The sequence below is a fragment of the Helianthus annuus genome, chromosome 6 (genome assembly GCF_002127325.2).
Source record: "Helianthus annuus cultivar XRQ/B chromosome 6, HanXRQr2.0-SUNRISE, whole genome shotgun sequence".
Classification (NCBI taxonomy): Eukaryota; Viridiplantae; Streptophyta; class Magnoliopsida; order Asterales; family Asteraceae; genus Helianthus; species Helianthus annuus.
This window is the reverse complement of record NC_035438.2, coordinates 89,455,451-89,479,260: the sequence shown is the minus strand read 5'-3', so window position 1 is coordinate 89,479,260 and position 23,810 is coordinate 89,455,451. Positions and strand designations below refer to the sequence as shown.

The following is a 23,810-nucleotide window of genomic DNA, read 5'->3' as shown; positions in this document are numbered from 1 at the left end:
CCTTGACTTTCGAAACACGGGGTGTTACAGCCTCCCCTTGTTTAGGGAATTTCGTCCCGAAATTAGGATTCAGCCGTAACAAACAACTGCGGGTACTTCGCCTTCATGTCGCTTTCGATTTACCAAGTGAACTCTGCGCCTCGTTTGCCTTCCCATCGGACTTTCACAATAGGAATGCGTGAGCGTCTGAGCCGCTTGGTTTGGCGATCCATGATTTCAATAGGCTTCTCCACGAAGTGTAGTGTTTCGTTTATTTGGAGGTCGTCGAGGGGTACAATCATATCATGCTCAGCCAGGCACTTTCGGAGGTTTGACACATGGAAAGTCGGGTTGACATTACTAAGTTCCTCCGATAGTTCGAGTCTGTAGGCGACTTTTCCGATCCTTTCCAGAATCTTAAAAGGTCCAATATATCGAGGCGCTAGTTTCCCTTTCTTGCAGAATCTGACCACACCCTTCCAAGGTGATACCTTTAGGAGTACGTAGTCGCCAACGTCAAATTCAAGGGGCTTGCGTCGTCTATCGGCGTAACTTTTCTGTCGACTTCGAACTTTCAACAAGTTGTCTCGAATCTGGAGAACTTTGTCAGTCGTTTCTTCCAATAGCTCGGGACTAGTTAATTGCGAGTGACCGATCTCGTGCCACACAATAGGCGATCGATATCTTCTTCCGTATAAAGCCTCGAATGGTGCCATCTAAATACTGGAATGGTAACTGTTGTTATATGAGAATTCGACTAACGGCAGGTATGTATCCCAATTACCACCGAAATCTATAACACACGAACGGAGCATGTCTTCAAGAGTATGGATCGTTCTCTCAGTCTGGCCACCGATTTGAGGGTGGAATGCGGTACTCAGATTAAGTGTAGTACCGAGAGCCGTTTGAAACGTTTCCCACAGTCACGAAGTAAACCGAGCATCACGGTCAGAGATGATGTCGCGAGGTGTCCCATGATTACAAATGATCTCGTTGGTGTAGATTCGGGCTAATCGTTCTACCTTGTAGTCTTCCCGCATTGGAAAAAAGTGAGCTGATTTGGTCAAACGGTCAACAACAACCCAGATGTTGTCGTGACCTGATGACGTGTGCGGAAGCTTTGTTATGAAGTCCATAGCTATACTCTCCCACTTCCACATAGGGATTGGGGGTTGTTCGAGTAAGCCAGAGGGTCTTTGGTGTTCAGCTTTGACTTTGAGCAAGTCAGGCACTTCCCAACGTAGAGAGCAATATCCCTCTTCATGCCTGGCCACCAGTACTTGTAGCGAAGGTCCTGGTACATTTTATCGGCACCGGGATGAATAGAATACCAGGATTTGTGGGCTTCTTCCATCAAAATCTTTCGCAATTTGGTCCGTTTAGGGATCCAAATTCGGTCCAGAAAATGGAAGATCTCATTCAACTTATTCACAAGTTGAGCTCCATCGTGATAGATTCTTTCCTTCTTCAAGGTGCGTTCACTAAAACAGGCATGTTGGGCTTCGCGGATGAGGGTTTCGAGGTCGTATTGGGCTTGGACGTTACGAATGCTGAGCAGATAGCTCCGTCAGCTGAGGGCATCGGCAACAACATTTGCTTTGCCTGGGTGATAACGAATCTCACAGTCGTAATCGCTGAGAAGTTCTACCCATCGGCGTTGACGCTTATTAAGTTCCTTCTGATCAAAGATATGTTGAGGCTCCTATGATCGGTGAAGATCGTACACTTGGTACCATATAGGTAGTGTCGCCAAATCTTTAGCGCAAAAACAACTGCGCCTAGCTCGAGATCGTGGGTTGTATAGTTCTTCTCGTGGATTTTGAGCTGTCGAGATGCTTAAGCTATAACCTTGTCCCGCTGCATAAGGACACAACCGAGACCCAGGTTGGAAGCATCATAGTAGACAATGAAGTCGTCGCTTCCGTCGGGCAATACGAGTACGGGAGAATTGCAAAGCATGTGCTTTAGGGTTTGGAAAGTAGACTCTTGTTCGGTTCCTCAAACAAAAGGCTTGTTTTTATGCGTACGGGCGGTAAGTGGCACGGCGATCTTTGAGAATCCTTCGATAAATTGTCGGTAATAGCCCGCTAGTCCGAGAAAAGAACGAACTTCAGACGGGTTCTTAGGTGTAATCCAACTCTTAGCTGCTTCAATCTTCACTGGATCGACGTAAATATCTTGACTATTGACAATGTGACCCAGAAACTGAATCTCCTCCAGCCAAAATTCACACTTGGAGAATTTGGCATAGAGTCGATTTCCCTGGAGTAGCTCGAGAACCAAACGTAGATGTTGCGCGTGTTCAGCCTTCGATTTGGAATAGATCAAGACATCGTCGATGAACGCGATGACGAAACGGTCGAGATATGGTTTACACACGCGATTCATCAGATCCATGAAAACTGCGGGTGCGTGGTTAAACCAAAAGGCATAATGACGAATTCGTAATGGCCGTAACGGGTGCGAAATGCAGTTTTGGGTATATCTTCCTCCTGGATGCGTAATTGGTGATAGTCTGAGCGTAGACCGATCTTTGAGAAACACGAAGTACCTTGTAGCTGATCAAAAAAATCATCAATGCGAGGCAGGGGATAGAAGTTCTTGATGGTTAACTTATTCAATTCCCGATAGTCGATGCACATCCTGAACGACCCATCCTTCTTTTTGACAAAAAGGACCGGCGCTCCCCAAGGAGAGGTGGTCGGGCGAATAAAGCCTTTCTCAAGTAATTCCTGAAGCTGACTCGAAAGTTCACGCATTTCGGACGGTGCGAGTCGGTAAGGAGCTTTGGCAACAGGGTTGGCTCCAGGAATGAGGTCGATACGAAAGTCGATATCACGACTTGGCGGCAGTCCGGGGAGATCCTCGGGAAAAACGTTAGGAAATTCTCGGACCACTGGAACATCATTTACTCCAGGTCTATTCTTTTCCTTCTCCGCTACTACAATGTTAGCCAAGAAAGCTTTGTATTCCTTACGGAGATACTTGCTAGCTTGGATACATGACATAAGATTAAGATTCTTCGAAGCAGTTTCACCATAGACACACAATAGATCACCATTCGCGAGCGAGAATCGAATCATCTTATCGAAGCACATAACTTCAGCATGGTTTTCGCGAAGAAAGTCCATGCCTACAATGATGTCAAAACTTCCGAGTTGCATCGGAATAAGATCGATTGGGAAGATGTGATTGTTGAGCTCAAGAGTACAATCACGGAGAACAGAATTAACGGCGACAATTCTTCCGGTGGCGACTTCAACTGTAACACTCCGTGTTTCAAAAGTCAAATTCAAAGTCAAGATTGAAGTCAAAGGAAGAAAAGATCGCTAATTGCGATCTGTCTCTCTTTGCTCAATCCCTGTTTTGACTTCTTTGACTCATAATTAGTCTAAGTTGTCATTACGTTGGTTGTATTATGTGGAGTAATTAATAATAATCGAAGTTTATTCGCTATCTATCGACGTTAATTGCTATTTATCGCTTATCGCAATCGCGCTCGCAACTCGAAATACGCATAATTGATTACTATTATACGTGTGTGTGTGCCTTACGTGTTACTTGTGCATGTTTATTTATGTTGTATGTGGTAGTCAATCGAATCGCAATCAAAACGCAATCGAACTCGATCGAAATCGGATTATGATAATTGGTGGAGAAGAGACAGCGCGAGACATGAGTGATTGGGATTAAAAGTAATTTGAATAGGAAACTCTATCGTATTCGCATCGCTCGAAATCGGAATCGAAATATCATAAATCGTCGCGCCAAACACTCGAACCAGATGCCAGCCGGCCGGATTGCATTCCGACCAGGCTGCCATCCGGTCGACATGCCATCCGACCGGGCTGTAACTCGAGTGAGATGTCATCCGACCAACCCATCATTTCCTCTTTTGGAGTCCTATACATACCCATGTCACTTTCATCATTTCTACTTTTGGAAACTCTCTGACCGGACCACTCGTGCTCCTCACCTTTTCTCAGATTTCTCTCGAATCCGGTAAGATCTCGTCCTAAATCTTATACTTTCTTGATCTACACGCACTCCTACACATTTCTATCTTTTAAATCTTAACTTTTAACCGTGAAATCACTAGATTTGAGGTGTTCTATGATGATGTCATCATGTGTTCTTGAAGAACTTCATGTTTTAACTTCAATCCACCAAGAACAACTTAGATCTAACCGATTTCCACACAAATAAACAAAGATCTTGCATAGATCTAAACAATTTGATGGTGAAAAAGGATTGGAGGATGGTTTCTAACTTTCTTTCAACTCTTTTACACTCAATGCACTCAAAACCGATAGAACCGGATCTCGTTCTAACCTCTACTCGTTCTTAGTGTTGTGTGGTTCAAGATCTGGATTCCACACACGAGACCACCGATTCCGGGATAGCCAAGAACAACCGTCTTGAACCGATTAACTAGTTGAACTTGGGTGATTCCTGTTCGGTCAGGTTACTGGGGTCGAGATGGGGTTCAGTTGGTTAACACGTTGTCAAAGTGTCTCGATAAACTACAAACAATCAAAACAACCAAGTAAAAGACGAACGGAACGACCGGCACGGAGAGCTATCCGACCGGACTACTGTCCGACCGGACAGCCATCCGAGCGGCGGGCCATCCGAACGGCTGCACCTTGGGTCCCACAATTAACCAAATTTTATCTAAAGTAGAGTATTGAACGAATTGCTATCCGATCGGACTACCATCCGACCGAATTACTCTTCGGATCATGAGATACTTGACTTTAACACTTAGTCGATTTTTCAAACTTGTCCAAAGCACTGAGGATGCCACCTGACCGGACTACTGTCCGACCGAGTGACGACCTGCTGTGAACTTGTTCTCACTGAAGTGTCAACCTGACGGATTGCTCTCCGATCGGAGGACCGTCCGATCGACCGACCTGAAAGGTAGAGATACTTCAATGTTTTCAAATGCTGCAACAAAAACTTCAAAAGTCAAATCATGATACACAAACACATCTTTCTCAAAGGGAGAAACAATCCACTCGAATAGTCATCCGACCGGACTACCGTCCGACCAGACAACTGTCCGACCGGATTGTTACTACACGACAGGCTGTCCGATCGGGTTACCATCCAGTCGAACATCTATCCGACCCACAAACACTTGTATCATTTTTCACGTCTCTTATCGTTATGCTATCATTCTGATCAGGCTAACCTTACTCTAAGCGCTCCCTTCAATCTATCAACCGTTGTGAGTATACTCGAACCTTTTTTGCTTTCGCACTTTTAGGTGTTACATACGTTACTTATTCTAAATCACAATCGAACACACTACGCAATACTTTTAACGCTAACCGTTACCGCATGTTATACGTGACTTAATGAATGCTTGTTTGTTATGTTTACACATGGAATGTTGTCTACCTGCCTTAACGACGATAGTACTATAGTTTGGACTCAGCACCCGCGAATGCGGGGGTTGTTAAGGACAATTATTTGCATGGATTACAGTGGTGATCATGTATTACGAACTGCCTTGGGCAGTCAACCCGCAGTCATTGGTATCGATAGGTTCATCTCGATAACTGTCACACCCCAACCGATGGCGGAAACATCGGGATGAGACGAAAACTAGATTGCAAGAGACTGCATAACGCTATTGATGTTGAGTATTTATTTATTTGATTTTACATTGCTTGAAATAAACATACAACAAGTATTCAAATAATAAACTTTCATTTCATTGATAATAATTTAGTACGTTATTTGGAAACACGATACAACAAGTTTGAAAGTAAGTTACAAAATAACAAGTATTAAAGTTTTAAATGTATTTCTAGGCAATCCTACTAGATTCCTTGCATCTTTAATTATATCGTCAACCTGCAATACATGTTAAAGCATAGTTCAATACAAAATGCATTGGCGAGCATACAAGTTTAAATATAAATATAAGAAAACATTTTGAACAAATCTTTCATGGTAATGACTACGTATAAGCATATAGATTTAAGCACGTATGATTACAAGTATAACACGTTGGATTACAAGTATAGCACGTAGGTTTGTATGTTTGATAATAAGTACATGTATTGCATCCCAAAGTAATAAATCATAAAAAAGGGGGATCGAGTATGCTCACAGTTTTGCGCATGGTAATGCTAAACCGCGAGCGGGATTGATGAAGTCTCGAGATTATGAGTGGTTGCGCTTGTGACTCCTTATAGAACTAAGCGCGCTAAAAGAATATGAGGACAACTTCAAACGACGATGGGAAATAACCTATAATACGAGATACGAAGCCAACTAATTTCTCATAGTTAAAAAAAATATATTTATCTATTTTTATACATATTATTAGCTAGACGAATTTACGATTAAATTTTCAATCATCAACGTTTATATTAGTATAAAAATATTTTTTTTTTTTTGAATTATGCCTTTGACTAACAGTAAAATAAATAGATAAAAAAAAATATTAATTAAGTTGTCATATTGTTTTTTTTTTTTTTTTTGTATAGAACAGGGGCCACGAATGTTGGCCTCAAATATGTTCAATTTCTTAAAATTTAAAAATTCATAATTGTTATGAGTTTGTTATCATATATTATTTTAATTGAATATCATATCTTCTTCAACCTCTCTGAACACATTAGTAGGGCTAAATCTTAAGTTTGCAGATTCAAAGTTTGATCAGAAGGACTCAATGACCTTGTGTGGATTAGTGAAGCCATGGTTAAATAACCAAACATAAATAAGATATATTTGTCTTCATAAAAAAAAACTAACATATCCATGTGATGATTCCTTTGAAGGTCAACCCATGAAACAAGTGTATATAAAAGTTTTTTTTTTAAGTGGCGTACTTGTTAATGAATTTTCAAGTCTCCGAAACTAACCAACATTCGTCTAGATCAGTTTCGAGGCAAGCGGACATGAACAAAACGATTACGACTAATCGAAAGATTGAAACGATTACCTTACACGGCAAGCAGGGCGAGTGAGAAATAACAATTTGGAGTTCTTAAATAGTCGGACAAAAGCGGCTCAAAGTTAGCACAGTTCTTGGTGGTGGCGTACTTGTGACCAAGTTTGGTTGCTTAACGAGAACCGGTACAATGCTGGCGGAACTCTCGTATAACTGGGTCACATAGAGGTGAAAGGACATAAACGAATACACCCATTCGGTCGTTCGATGTCAGTAGCGAAACTTGGTTCGTGACGGCAATGGATGGTGTTGCGGCGGTTTTTAGGTTACGAACAGAACAGAGAAGGTGAAATGATTTATATAATAATTACTTTTTACAATTCCTACCCTAGAGTATTAGGCAGTTTGCAAAACAAACTCTTTTAATTTAATTTGACTTATAAAAGAAACTAAACTATTATAATACAATTTATAATAAAATAATTGTTATAACCGTTGCTGATGTTGAAAAAAAAATTACCATATCATTAACTAATATTTACCAAGTAAAGTGTTCTGTATGTACTATAATCATTCATAAGTTCAGGTTTATATAAACACAATATAATAATAAATTTGTTAAATAAACCTCATAAACCTAGTTTTTTTTTATATTTTAAACCTCTTACAAAATTTAAAACTAAATGATTAAAATTGGTAACAAGCTATTCACATTTTTATTTATTGATTCGAACCCGGTTTACAAACAGTTTGGGTCCGTGTTTCAAAACAAGTCAAATTTTGAGAGTCCATTTTGACGGATGTTACAGTCTTCCCTGCTTTAGGAAATTTCGTCCCGAAATTTATTCGCGAGGAAGACTTTAGAAAAACCGGCATTTCATAGTTTGTTTGGGTTTAACCGAGAAATAGATTGTGAGTGATCAAATTATGTATTCGATAAAGTCTAAGGAAACACCGAATTTCTCATGGCACGTTTTCACGAAAGTTTGGTAATCTGGTAGGAACACTTATATATAGGAAGTACCAGCGGCGTATCCACCATGTTCATATCATGTTATGTTTGTTTCGTGACTCGGTGTCATGTTACGTTCCGTGTCAAGGTACACAGTAGGACCTACTATTGTTTTCATGCAGTTACCAATATGATCCCGTATGCATCCGCGATTATTTTGGTATGTGCATGATTCGCATAGTTTGTACTAGTAGTGTACGGGTCAGGATACATTATTGTATTATGGGTATGAATGTGTGCGTGTGATAACGTATAAAGATTGAAGTATGTAAGCATGATTTGTGTTTAAGTATGAGTGACTATAGAGTAGGAGTGAAATCTTTGAACCATCACATGATATACTTAGTTAACCAAGATTAACGCAATTCTGGCATGTGAATAAACCGATCAAACCATCGTGTACCGCAATGTTGACTACCAAACATCGTCGCAACGAAGAGGGTGTAATGTTGTTAACTTAACAGGACCACTAGAATACGGGCGGTGCGCTACTCCTATAGCGCTACACAAGCGCTATACATGTTAAGGTGTGGCTTCTTGCGAAGTTAATGATAGGTTTATCACATAAGAATGTTCCAGAAATCCCGAATCAAGTATAACTAGCATTAGCATATGTAAAAAAAATCATTGAACAATCCACACGACATACTTTAGTTAATCAAGATTAACGCATTACTGGCATGCGAATAAACAGGTCAATCCATCGTGTACCGCAAAATGTCTTAACATGACCTCAAGAATACGGGCGGGCGCTACTCCTATAGCGCTACACAAGCGCTATACATGTTAAGTTGTGGCTTTGATCAAAGTTAATGACTAATTGTCAATCCATCGTGTACCGCAAAATGTCTTAACATGACCTCAAGAATACGGGCGGGCGCTACTCCTATAGCGCTACACAAGCGCTATACATGTTAAGTTGTGGCTTTGATCAAAGTTAATGACAAGTTTATCACATAAGAATCACCCAGTAATCCCGAACCAAGTATAACTATTAGTATATGTATGTATTGAATGGTTGGATGATAAATCGATTCTAGTATAACATTGGTTTTGAAATGAACGAGATAACAAGTATTAAATCACATAGATATGAAGATAGCATAAAAGAGGGGTTTGATAAAATATTGGAACGTTTCGGGTTTAGAAACTTCGACTATTCCAAAGTGACCCGTAAGTCCTTTCGAATTACGGAGACATGCTTTGGCCTAATAGGTAAAATACGCTCGTCGACAGGCGATTAACGGTATTTTACCCTTGCAGTTAGTACATGTCCCTAATTTGATCGAAAATACGAAACTTTGGCGAGATTGAAAATCGTAGAGCGGAACTTAATCGACGAGATGCGGGTTTCACCCCTAACTTGACGATTTCGTACCCTAAATGTGGTTGGTACTCGTCGGGTCAAAATAAAATTTCGACACTTTGACGAGGGTCCACAAGAGTTGAAATGGAAATTACCATTAAGTTGTGGATGTCACTCCTAGCTTAATGGTGAAATTTTGTGCAAAAATAGATTAAAGGTAGAATGAGAGTCGTTTACCAAATTGTGGGTTTCACGCCTATTTTGGTAAATTCTTCTCGTTGGTGTTACAAGAGTATAAAAATAGCATAAGTGTATTCGTGTTAGCCTTAGGAAAGGCACATAAATTTAATCGAAAGTATAGCTAGGAAGCATGCATGGTAGAGTACAAAAGTTTTAAACAACATATAAGAGGCAAAATTCTTAGAACTATAGATTAGGGCAAAAGCATGGCAATTTTCCTAATTCCCTATAGTTATGGCTCTGATACCAATCTGTCACACCCCAACCGATGGCGGAAACATCGGGATGAGACGAAAACTAGATTGCAAGAGACTGCATAACGCTATTGATGTTGAGTATTTATTTATTTGATTTTACATTGCTTGAAATAAACATACAACAAGTATTCAAATAATAAACTTTCATTTCATTGATAATAATTTAGTACGTTATTTGGAAACACGATACAACAAGTTTGAAAGTAAGTTACAAAATAACAAGTATTAAAGTTTTAAATGTATTTCTAGGCAATCCTACTAGATTCCTTGCATCTTTAATTATATCGTCAACCTGCAATACATGTTAAAGCATAGTTCAATACAAAATGCATTGGCGAGCATACAAGTTTAAATATAAATATAAGAAAACATTTTGAACAAATCTTTCATGGTAATGACTACGTATAAGCATATAGATTTAAGCACGTATGATTACAAGTATAACACGTTGGATTACAAGTATAGCACGTAGGTTTGTATGTTTGATAATAAGTACATGTATTGCATCCCAAAGTAATAAATCATAAAAAAGGGGGATCGAGTATGCTCACAGTTTTGCGCATGGTAATGCTAAACCGCGAGCGGGATTGATGAAGTCTCGAGATTATGAGTGGTTGCGCTTGTGACTCCTTATAGAACTAAGCGCGCTAAAAGAATATGAGGACAACTTCAAACGACGATGGGAAATAACCTATAATACGAGATACGAAGCCAACTAATTTCTCATAGTTAAAAAAAATATATTTATCTATTTTTATACATATTATTAGCTAGACGAATTTACGATTAAATTTTCAATCATCAACGTTTATATTAGTATAAAAATATTTTTTTTTTTTGAATTATGCCTTTGACTAACAGTAAAATAAATAGATAAAAAAAAATATTAATTAAGTTGTCATATTGTTTTTTTTTTTTTTGTATAGAACAGGGGCCACGAATGTTGGCCTCAAATATGTTCAATTTCTTAAAATTTAAAAATTCATAATTGTTATGAGTTTGTTATCATATATTATTTTAATTGAATATCATATCTTCTTCAACCTCTCTGAACACATTAGTAGGGCTAAATCTTAAGTTTGCAGATTCAAAGTTTGATCAGAAGGACTCAATGACCTTGTGTGGATTAGTGAAGCCATGGTTAAATAACCAAACATAAATAAGATATATTTGTCTTCATAAAAAAAAACTAACATATCCATGTGATGATTCCTTTGAAGGTCAACCCATGAAACAAGTGTATATAAAAGTTTTTTTTTTAAGTGGCGTACTTGTTAATGAATTTTCAAGTCTCCGAAACTAACCAACATTCGTCTAGATCAGTTTCGAGGCAAGCGGACATGAACAAAACGATTACGACTAATCGAAAGATTGAAACGATTACCTTACACGGCAAGCAGGGCGAGTGAGAAATAACAATTTGGAGTTCTTAAATAGTCGGACAAAAGCGGCTCAAAGTTAGCACAGTTCTTGGTGGTGGCGTACTTGTGACCAAGTTTGGTTGCTTAACGAGAACCGGTACAATGCTGGCGGAACTCTCGTATAACTGGGTCACATAGAGGTGAAAGGACATAAACGAATACACCCATTCGGTCGTTCGATGTCAGTAGCGAAACTTGGTTCGTGACGGCAATGGATGGTGTTGCGGCGGTTTTTAGGTTACGAACAGAACAGAGAAGGTGAAATGATTTATATAATAATTACTTTTTACAATTCCTACCCTAGAGTATTAGGCAGTTTGCAAAACAAACTCTTTTAATTTAATTTGACTTATAAAAGAAACTAAACTATTATAATACAATTTATAATAAAATAATTGTTATAACCGTTGCTGATGTTGAAAAAAAAATTACCATATCATTAACTAATATTTACCAAGTAAAGTGTTCTGTATGTACTATAATCATTCATAAGTTCAGGTTTATATAAACACAATATAATAATAAATTTGTTAAATAAACCTCATAAACCTAGTTTTTTTTTATATTTTAAACCTCTTACAAAATTTAAAACTAAATGATTAAAATTGGTAACAAGCTATTCACATTTTTATTTATTGATTCGAACCCGGTTTACAAACAGTTTGGGTCCGTGTTTCAAAACAAGTCAAATTTTGAGAGTCCATTTTGACGGATGTTACAATAACTAACATGCTTCGTTTTCCTCTGTGTACGTGTTGGTTATGCGTAAACTATTTTGAACTCTATATGCTATTATCAAACTTGTATACTCGCCTTTACACTATGTGCATTGACTTTATTTTAACGTATGTGACAGGTGTTTAGGATGCTTATCTGCTAGGAAAGTGAGGCTAGAATAAGGCTCTAGAGTCCAACAAATAGTTGTCTGTACAAATGAAGTCAAAGGTCTCTAGAAGCAGATAAACAATTAGGCTAATTTGAAAAATCTGAGTTGTCGGAATAGAACTATTTGCCTAGATTTTGTCTGTAATAATTTGTTTACCTTTTGAGGCATGGTATGGGACATGTTATTTTAAATTGATTGGTAATGATAATTGTTATGGAAACTTCTGGACAATTTGTTTCGCTCAGTGCCACGCCCCGATGTTTCCGCCATCGGTTGGGGTGTGACATCAACGTCGAAAGTCGAGGAAAGTTGGGAGCGCTTACGACTAAGAAGCTTCTCGAATTCAAATGACACAAAGCAGTTATCGGCTCCAGTATCAAACAAACACGAAGCATAAATACCATTCACAAGGAACGTACCATTGACCACGTTGTTGTCAGTCTGGGCTTGGCGCACATTGATGTTGAAAGTTCTGGCGCGTGCGGCTTGTTGCTGCTGCTGAGGCTGTTGCTGCTGGTGTTGCTGCTGGGGCTCTTGTTTCACAACCCTGTCCGGGCACATGTTCGCAAAGTGGTTGGGATCACCACATGCGAAGCAGAGTCGGGCGTTGATCGCGGGTGCCTGAGCCGCTTGTTGGCCTTGCGGGGCTGGGAGCAGAGCTTGATGAGCAGTGGCTTGAGCTGGTGCTTGACGTGGACCAGTACGACAGTTTGCAGTGAAGTGACCTTACATATTGCAGTGAGCGCAGAAACGACAGGCGAGACCCACCGGATGATGATAAGAGCATGTTGGACAAGCAGGGTGGGGGCCTGTGTATGCATGCTTTGTAGGCGGTGCATAGGTAACTGGTGCTGGTTGGTGATGAGACTGCTGCTGAGCCGGTACGGCTTGCAGTGGAGCAACAGTGGTAGTGACAGCACAGTTCTTGTTGCTGGAGATGCTGTTGTTGTTCTTCTTCCTGCGGCATGAGGACTTTGACGATTGAGCGGCGGCGGTTTCAGTGGCTGGTGTGGTGGTAGCTTGATGCAGACTTTGAAGGCTTATCCCAAAAACCTGCTTTTACTCGCTTGTCGTTGATTTCGGTGGCAAGCAACTAAGTTTCTTCAATCGTTGCTATTTTCGCGGCATGCACAAAATCCGCAACACAGTCGGGTAGAGCTCGGATGTATTTCTTGATTGCCATGTCGGGCGTCTTCACTTGATCGGCACAGATGATGCTGAGCTGCTTAAAGCGAGCAGTCATGGCAGCGTTGTCACCTTCCTTCTGCTTAATATTCCAGAACTCATCCTCCAGCTTTTGGCGTTCATGGGGAGGGCAGAATTCATCCATTATGATGGCTTTCAACTCTTCCCAGGTCAGCTCATAAGCTGCATCATTCCCACGTTTGTTTCTCTCAGTCGTCCACCAGTCTAATGCGCGGGACTGGAAGACGCTGGTAGCGTTTAGGGTACGGAGATTTTCAGGACATCCGCTCTGGCGCAGAGTAACTTCGATGGAATCGAACCATTGAAACATAGCCGTTGGGCCATCTTCTCCAGTGAATTCCTTTGGACCGCAAGCCTTGAACTGCTTGAAGCTGAAAGCAGTCTTAGGAGTAGCTTTAGGAATGTCAGTTCTGGATTCCTCAGACGATTTGCTAGCATTTTTCGTAAATCTCACTCACGATCTGAGGCACAACCTTTGCCACTTGTTTAGCGAGGATGGCAGCAAGGCGTTTGTCCCTCTGTTCTTGGCGAGAGAGTCGTGGGTGACGAGGTCCAGATGATGGTCTAGTTGACATTGTCTGCAACAGACATCGTCATAGGTCTTAGACACATCAGAATCGAATCTCACCTCTCATGTCTAACACTTACTAAAGCTCAGGAACACATTCAATCACATAGTCACATAGGCGATAATAATCCGAACTGGTCATTTTTTTTTTTGGTAAAATAGTCCGCCGTTAAAATAGTTTAACAGAGTTAACTTTTTTTCGAATTACAAACCGATGTTTTAGGGCTTTTGATCAGAACGAGGATACGAGTCGATTGATGTAAAACTTACCTCAAAATACTGCCCTCAACCCACGAAACGGTGCTTCAATTCGGGTGTTTAAATTCCAATTAACAAAAATCAAGCCATTTCGAGCACAATTTTGAGGTAAGTTTTACATCAATCGACTCGTATCCTCGTTCCGATCAAAAGCCCTAAAACATCGGTTTGTATTCGGAAAAAACTTAACTCCGTTAAGTTATTTTAACGGCGGACTATTTTACAAATAAAATTGACCAGTTCGGATTATTATCGGCTAATAACTGAGTTGATAATATTATCAGCCAAAGTTAAAAATGTGGGATTATTTATTTCAAATTTGCCTTAATAAAAATACACCTCTTAAAGATTAAATATTAGTATCTCCACAAAAGGTAATCAGTAGCAAACCGAGAAATTATTTCCTGGGGGTGCGGATAAGGTGTTCAACCATATTTTCAAGGGGTAGGGTCGGGTTTTTTTTGCCTAAAATATATAATAAATTTTTTTCAAGGGGTGCGGCTGCCCACTCTGGCCAAAGGGTAGGTCCGCCCCTGAAGGTAATTCCTCTTGACCACTAGGCCAAAGCTTAGTCATCTTTTTTTTTAACTGCCAACGAATCCTCCAAATGGGTTACTGACGAAATTCACCACATCGAAATACACTCGCCTCCGACCCAGGGAAAACCCTCACCTAGTCTCTCATCATCACCAGATGACGCCGAAACTTAATAAGGGGAAGCAGGAATTGAAAATGGGTCTCTTAAAAACCCAAATCTCTCGCTTATCACTCCACCACAAACTCATTAGCGACCAAGTCGTCTTTTAACTACCAAGTATAGCACTAACAAAATTATTAGTCAAACGGCTTGTTCCGCTTAGCTGTAATACCCATCTTGTCAATAGGTTTAAGAATCTTAGACTAAGATGATTAATTGTATAAAAAATTAAATTTTTTAAATTATCTATATTGAGAGTAATTTATTAAATCATGCGTTCTTGTGCACCTCTTAAATTTGATAGCAGCATGAAATATGGCGTTTTATTCTTTTTTGCTAAAATCATTCTTAATCTTAAACTAGATAGAATTACTTAATCTTAAACTAGAAGACTGCTAAGATGTCTAGAATTACATCTACGACTAGGCATGAGCAGATGATATTAAATACCGAAACCGAACTGGTAGTGGCACCTAATTTACCATACCGAATCATTTTTTTTTACCAATTTACTATTCACTTTTTGGCGTTTTTGCGACCCATTACATCTACGACTAGGCATGAGCAGATGATATTAAATACCGAAACCGAACTGGTAGTGGCACCTAATTTACCATACCGAATCATTTTTTTTTACCAATTTACTATTCACTTTTTGGCGTTTTTGCGACCCGTTTCGGTACCGGTATCTTACCAATTTTTAACTTCAAATATCGTACCGTGCCGTACATTTTTGGTGCCTTCACTGATACCCAATTTTGACGATTTTCAAGATCGATACTTTCAATACCAGTCATACCAAGCTAATCCCTATCTATGACTTTCTCCTTTCCTTACCCTTTGCATATTCACCTTTTGGAAAGCCTAGACCCATCAGTATATACATTTCAAAACTCATATTAACATTCATAAACAAATATGTAAAAAATATATATGGAAACATGTTAGATTATATACAAATTTAGGGGCACCAATACGCGTTGCTATCAATTAAATAAATTTCATTGTTAGACTGTGGGGAGTGGAGCATTTTATGGGGTGGGGGATGTCAGCCAACGCTGGCTAACTCATACCGTGCCAGTGTTGGCCACGGCATTGCCCCGCTAGCGTGTCTTTGAAGCCCGACGTTGGGCGGAGGGACGGTATGAGCTAGCTAGCTAGGATTGGTTGTTGAAATGGAACCGTTTGGGATCGTCGTTAGCCGTAGACGCTGGGCATGGCGGTTTCAATGTAAAAAAAATCAAATTTTTAAAAAAACTTACAAATTTTACCTATAAATACCCCCCCCAACTTCATTTTTTACCTACAAATTTTTACAAATATTCTTCAACCAATCTCACACCAAACAACAAATCTTTTTCAACCAAACCAACATCAAAAAACCGAACGTGGTGCATTGGACGAAGGAGGAGGAGATCACACTTGTCACATCGATCGTCGATGCACAACGTACGTTACAGCTCGGTCAAACCGCGTATTGAGGACAAGCATTCCAGCAATACCAACAACATGTTGGGAATGCTCGTCACAATTTAAATGCCTACCAACACAATTGGCGTGAACTAAAACCGAAGCTGGATCGGTTTAAACTTTGTTTCGACCGTGTCCCTGCGGGGGACCTGAGCCACGATGATTGAATGGAGATCAGAAGATCGAGTAGAGGCACGGCGGGAATCCGGATGTTATGTAACTTTAAAAAAAATAATATAAGTTTGTGTTTTATTTTATAAATCTCGTGTATAAAAAAATATATAAAAAACCAACAACCAATGCCGTTAACCCACACCGCTTCCACACCCCACTTTTTTGGGGTGGTATGGTGGAGCCTACAATCGCTACGTGTCGAGCAAAGCCCCCAACCCAAGCCCCCCACACCCCACAATTTTAGAAAATGTTTGGTAGTAATGTACGTTGGAAGTCAAATTAGACTGTCGAGGTCGGGTTGGGTAACGGGTTAGAATGCGATATGTAGTTTGTTAAAAAGGCGTTTGTGCCTTGTAGGTTGCTTTAGTTACTTTTTATTGTAAGACAAGTTTTCCTGTAACTATGACGATGCGTTGTACGCTTATATTTTGAATATAACATGTTTCATGATTATTCTGTTACAATGATTCCATGTGATAGAAACATTGTAGGTCCCCTTGAGTTGTATGGATCTTCACAGAATTGTCAATCTAATCAAGAGTGCGGAATCCTCTTGATCAGAATATAGCAGAAAACGTGTAGGAACAAAAATCAGCAATTCACTTTCAAACTGGGTTTTCTATTGATTATCAATCTTCACGAATTACAATCAATCAAAACCCTAATACACAATTTCGTCCAAGATCAATATCTCTCACGAAATTTGTAACACCCCAAAAACGGGTTTGGTAATCAAACCACGCTAATACTAACAGACGGCTAAGGAACCGTTAGTGGTAAAAATTAAGCCAGAAAATATTAGGATTATTATATAATTATATCCAATATTTAATAAAAGAGAAAAGAATGCGTTGGGAAATAAAGTTTATAGAAGGCCCGAGTTAACGGGACTTAAACTAAACTTAGTCATAGATTCCCAAAACCCACTAATTCAAGTAGGAATGTTTAACCTAGTTAATAAGTGGGGAATAGTGTTAGAAATAATGTAGGTTGTGCCCTACTTAATTAACTAACCAAATTAGAGGGGCCAATAATATTAAAATCGAAACTTGATTTTTATTAAACAAATAAAAACTAAACCAAACACCCCATTTTGGGGTCTGGTCGATCAGAGCAAGCAGGGGGCGACCCCCACTCCTTCAAAACCCTAGAACTTCAGAAATCTTGCAAATTGAAGGTTCAATCCAAGTTCAAATCGAATTCTAAACATAGATTCCTGATCCTCATCACAAGGGGATTACAAGGTATGTAAAATTTTGAGAAATCTTTCAACTTGAAATTCTCATGAATTGGGAATAATCTGAGATTCTAGTTGCATGTGTATGTTATGATGATTTAGGAACTACTATAGAGTTTAGGGACAAACCCTAGACAAACACAAGCTGAAATCATGTGAATTTTTATTGAAAACTATGATCACCATTGTAGGTGATTAGTGAATTATGTGAAATTTGATAAACACTAGGAAATAGATTGTTGATCTAGTGTAAATTGACAATTTTGAAGTGATTTCAGAAATTATAGAAGTTAACCACTTTGTAAGATGGTTGATTTATGTGAAATTTTGGCTAAGAGATAAGCTAGAGACTTGATAAATACACATGTAAAATTCTGCCCTTAAAGTGTTTGTTGAAATGCCTCAAAGAAGGCACGAAACTAGAATTTTTGTAGTTAAAACACCTAATTGTGATGTTTTGGCTATTATGCAAAATATGATTAAAAAGAGTTCTACATGTGATAATTGTGGTTAGAACTTTGGTTAAAACGGTGGTCTAAAGATAACGCCTACCGGGTAATTAAAGAATGCTAGAACTAGTTGATGAACTCGAATATGCAAATTAGTATACTAATGGGCATTTGACTTTTAAAAAGTCAAACTTACCTATACTACGATAAATGCTAATTTTTAATGTGAAATGTGTAAGGTGGAATAATCGTATTAAATTATGATTAAACTAACCACCTTGAAAACGATGATGATAGTTTGACGCGTAACAAGCTAGGTGGAAGCTTGATGAGGGAGCGGGTCAAACGAATCAAGAAGGAAAGGAAAAGCGTAGTTCGGATGCGAGGTAAGTATAACTTACGCCCCTTTTACATTATTTGCGAAGTTACTAATTTCAGGTATTAATATGAATGCTATTAAATGGTTGGTACATGATATTTCGACATGATTCAATGAGAGTCGGAATGATGGAAAATGGTATGAAATCATGACTATAGTAAAAGGAATAAAATGGTAAATTAGTCATGTAATGACAAATAAATAAAAACGGTTTGAGTAAAACAAGTTCAAAGGAAAACCTGAAAAGGTTTAAGGGGATGAAATGGTAATTAAATACCATCTCATACGGACAAATAGTCGGTTAGACTAAATGGGTCAAATGGTGTTGTTAACACCATTTGACAATAACATTTGACAATCACTTGTTGAGTTTTGTAATCACAGGAAATAACATAAGCTTGCATCGTTTTAACTAAAAAGATTTAAAGCAAATGTTATGTAAATGGGTCAATACTTTGACCCGAGCCAGGTATGTACAATTAAGCTTTTAGTTAAACATACAATTTGGTCAAATATTTAGTGAAAGTCCTTCGTCGTATAGTGAGGGACTAAAGTTGACCAAAATACCTTGAAAGGTATATTGGGCAAACGACCCAAAGGGGTTGTTTAGAAACTTACATTAAGATTATGGGATCATTAGACATGAATAAAGGTCATAGGAATGCACATCCGCGGGTCAAATGCTGAAAAGTGGTCAATTGCGTAAAATGATCAACCGATGGGTAAGATAGGGAAAAAGGGGTTCGTTATGATATATCCACCACAAAATAGTTGTGGTGGAATAATTGTAGTTAATTCGATATGGAATTTTGTAGCGACAAAAGAAAAGGTACAAGTTCTAGACAAAAATGAGTAAATACCCTTAATGGGTCAAAATGGAAGTTTTAGCAAAACGGGTTAAGAATGTGTAATGACCCGTGAATTGAACCTTGTATAATAGGAAATAATTATAATAATATGTTTTATAGAAGAAACAAGGGCCATAACCATGTTTGATGATGAAACCACGAACGGGTCAAAAGTCGGTAAAAAGAGTAACAAGCCGAAGAGTTAAAGTCTGAAATTTTTGTTAATCCGGATGTTGGATTTTTAACTCCATAGGATGGGGAATCAAATTACAATCACGTAGGAAGAAACGGTAAGTCAAACGGACAAACGGATTTAAAGATACGGAAGTTTTCGTGTCGAAAACGGCGAAATGGAAGAATCTGATGCAGAGTCCACCGTAGCTTACGGTGGTACCGTAAGTTACGGTGGGGACTGAGAATGTTACGGTGGATAGCTCCTGCCTTACGGTGGAGTGTTTTCAAATCAGGGCTACCGTAAATTACGGTGTCCACCGTAATTTACGGTGGACCCTGATCAAAAATGTATTTTGAACAGTTTTGTTTCCCGGACTCGTTTAGATACGTATAAAATCCCGTATGACTAAAACATTTCATGTTTTTATGAAATGTAGGTACTTTTTTTGGATGCCGGAAGACGATCAAGCTCAATGAAGAACCGAACACGATAAAGACACATGCTTCCGCACATCGCCTCGTTGTAAATTTTTAACGACGAACCCGATCACGTTATGTAGAATAACTTATGATTTGTAAAAGTTTTAATAAACCCGTATTTCCGATGTATATGTAATCTTAATTACATGTTTGTTTTCGTAAAATATACGTTAAACCATGGATTATAAGAACGGGTGTTACAAGTTGGTATCAGAGCCTTGGTTTAAGAGATTCGAGTATGGTGGGGAGGAACCATGCTTGGACTTAAACCTTATGCTCTTGACAAAGAATAGTGTTCGGTTCGAAGCTTGATCGCAAATCCGGTAAGTACAAGTATGTTAATAGTTTAGCATGCTAAAGTGTTGTAAACAACACATAGGGCTATCGTGTGATACACGTTACCCCAATTAAAATGATTGATATAGTTGACGAAAATACGCGCGTTGACGCGTATAGTAGAAAAAGCCTTGTATTATAATACGGGCGATTATTGAAGTTGACGTTGCTAACCTTGTGAATGTTTTAATTGAGGACACTCGCGTTTGAAGACGACGAGAGTCAAACGAATTATGGATATAATGATGGAACGGTCTGAAGTATGACGAGAGGAGCATGCTCGCCGAGGACTAAATCGCGTAACGACCGCGAACAAGGTTAATGGCAAGGAACGCCCGTTGGGGCAAACATTACCAGGTGCACATTTTAAATAATCGCACAAATAGTAATATGCAACAAATAAGTAGAAATTGAAAGTTGCATATGTAGATTAAAAACTTGGAAAAAAAAAACAGAATAGAAAATGTATTCAGGATATTGTTTCCAAGAGAAACAAATAGAGGCGTTACTTACATAGGGCGTGATGTGAAAACTATAAAAAGGTCATGTGTATCATGTGTTAATCGCTTACTCTGGCCAAGTAAGTAGTGGCATATGATACCATGAACTTCTTATGGCGGACACGTTTACATCCGATGTAGTAAGGACGGTGTGAATGGGGGCTAACTTAAAAGTACCCAAATGAATCAGATAAGCAAAATGTTTGATGATAATGTAAACGCACAACCGAGTGACAGAAGCGTATTACATCAGGATAATGAGCCCGAATGAAGGGACAAACAAGCATGTAAAATGATTTAGACAAGTATTGGGAGGGAGTGTACTTACACTCGAACCCAGAAAACACAAGCATGTAAGATGATTTAGACAAGTATTGGGAGGGAGTGTACTTACACTCGAACCCAGAAAACACAAGCATGTAAGATGACTTAGACAAGTATTGGGAGGGAGTGTACTTACACTCGAACCCAGAAAACACAAGCATGTAAGATGACTTAGACAAGTATTGGGAGGGAGTGTACTTACACTCGAACCCAGAAAACACAAGCATGTAAGATGATTTAGACAAATGTTGGGAGGGACTGTACTTACACTCGAACCCAGAAAACACAAGCATGTAAGATGATTTAGACAAGTATTGGGAAGGAGTGTACTTACACTCGAACCCAGAAAACACAAGCATGTAAGATGATTTAGACAAGTATTGGGAGGGAGTGTACTTACACTCGAACCCAGAAAACACAAGCATGTAAAATGATTTAGGCAAGTATTGGGAGGGAGTGTACTTACACTCGAACCCAGAAAATGCAAGCATGAAAAGTGATTTAGACGAGTATTGGGAGGGAGTGTACTTACACTCGAACCCAGAAAACGCAAACATGAAAAATGATTTAGACAAGCATTGGGAGGGAGTGTACTTACACTCGAACCCGGAAAATGCGAATATGTCCCTAAACGAGTCGTTTTTGTAAAACGTCAAACTTAAAGACAAAGTCGGAATAAAAAAAAAACGAAGCGAGGTCTTAATGCATACCGGGAGGGTTGCAATAATAACAACTTCGGTAAAACACCCGGCGGATGGGTAAGAATTAAACACATGCGTAAACCAAGAGACGTGAACGCGGGTTGAAAAATCAAAGTAACTTGGATTACGAGTTATGACTATAAAATCTCGTATATAGAAATTGTGAGTAAATATGTTCAACTATTCGAAGTCGAATGGGTTGAATAAAGAATAAAGTTGATTGTTTATAAGTGATGGATTTCACATTTATAGGTCAAACATGTTGAATACAATATAACGCCGAATGGCACAAATGAGCACTAGCCAGATAAAGGTAGTGTTAAATGCAAGAGAATAATGAGCCCGGTAATGGGATATAACCAAATAAGAATAAATTATGGACTGTCAATATCCTGGTATGGATAATTGACAAAAGTTAAAGAGAAGATCCTAAAACTAAAACTTCGGTTTTAGTAAGAAATAATGTTTTTACAAACATAAATTCTGATAGGAATTTAAATAGTAAGCATGAAAGATACAAGTCTTGACACGGATAGGCGCAAGACGATATATTCGAAAAGTGATATTTTCGAAAATGAGATTTTGATATAAATTAAACATGATGTAACGCAATCACGGTCAAGAAATGTAATGTGAAGTAGAATCACATTATAACCAAGCAAGCAGTAAAAAGTAACTGGACTAATAAGTCTAGTAAGCGAGACCGGTTAAGGTCATTTAAGTAATTTGGTTGCTTGTACGCGGTGGATTCGGTATAACTGAACCGAATAAATGAATTTGAAAACAAAAGAAATTGTTGCTAAAAGTGAAAGATTTCACTAAAGACCTTTAAACGGTTCAAAGTAATGGATTCATAAGGAATTCGATAGTATATGAAAGCGACGGATATCGCTAAGTTAACTAAACTAGTGGAAATAACGAGATTACGTTATATCGAAGTTACACTATGTCGTATGAGATATGTAGACAATTAGTAACCAAAAAGATGTTACCATACTTTTCGGGTAATACTAACGATTGATTAAAAAGTATAAGTAATTTCTCGGGTAGAATGCATTGAGTTTAAACTCAATGAATTATGTAAGAAAAGGTTTCGAGGACGAAACCTCCTTAAGGGGGGTAGACTTGTAACACCCCAAAAACGGGTTTGGTAATCAAACCACGCTAATACTAACAGACGGCTAAGGAACCGTTAGTGGTAAAAATTAAGCCAGAAAATATTAGGATTATTATATAATTATATCCAATATTTAATAAAAAGAGAAAAGAATGCGTTGGGAAATAAAGTTTATAGAAGGCCCGAGTTAACGGGACTTAAACTAAACTTAGTCATAGATTCCCAAAACCCACTAATTCAATTAGGAATGTTTAACCTAGTTAATAAGTGGGGAATAGTGTTAGAAATAATGTAGGTTGTGCCCTACTTAATTAACTAACCAAATTAGAGGGGCCAATAATGTTAAAATCGAAACTTGATTTTTATTAAACAAATAAAAACTAAACCAAACACCCCATTTTGGGGGTCTGGTCGATCAGAGCAAGCAGGGGGCGACCCCCACTCCTTCAAAACCCTAGAACTTCAGAAATCTTGCAAATTGAAGGTTCAATCCAAGTTCAAATCGAATTCTAAACATAGATTCCTGATCCTCATCACAAGGGGATTACAAGGTATGTAAAATTTTGAGAAATCTTTCAACTTGAAATTCTCATGAATTGGGAATAATCTGAGATTCTAGTTGCATGTGTATGTTATGATGATTTAGGAACTACTATAGAGTTTAGGGACAAACCCTAGACAAACACAAGCTGAAATCATGTGAATTTTTAGTGAAAACTATGATCACCATTGTAGGTGATTAGTGAATTATGTGAAATTTGATGAACACTAGGAAATAGATTGTTGATCTAGTGTAAATTGACAATTTTGAAGTGATTTCAGAAATTATAGAAGTTAACCACTTTGTAAGATGGTTGATTTATGTGAAATTTTGGCTAAGA

At 38.5% G+C, this 23,810-nt stretch overlaps 2 long non-coding RNA genes across 2 annotated transcripts; both read right to left on the bottom strand.

Moving 5' to 3' along the window:
* Positions 1 to 5,680: 5,680 nt before the first annotated feature.
* LOC110865730 lies at positions 5,681 to 7,498 on the bottom strand. Its single transcript, XR_002550908.2, has 3 exons — positions 6,941 to 7,498; positions 6,104 to 6,243; positions 5,681 to 5,844 (listed from the first exon to the last, which is right to left on the bottom strand). It is a non-coding gene; the product is annotated as an uncharacterized LOC110865730 (long non-coding RNA).
* A 2,334-nt stretch (positions 7,499 to 9,832) lies between these two features.
* Positions 9,833 to 11,646, bottom strand: LOC110865731. The gene is made up of 3 exons (XR_002550910.2): positions 11,089 to 11,646; positions 10,256 to 10,395; positions 9,833 to 9,996 (listed from the first exon to the last, which is right to left on the bottom strand). It is a non-coding gene; the product is annotated as an uncharacterized LOC110865731 (long non-coding RNA).
* Between the last annotated feature and the right edge of the window lie 12,164 nt (positions 11,647 to 23,810).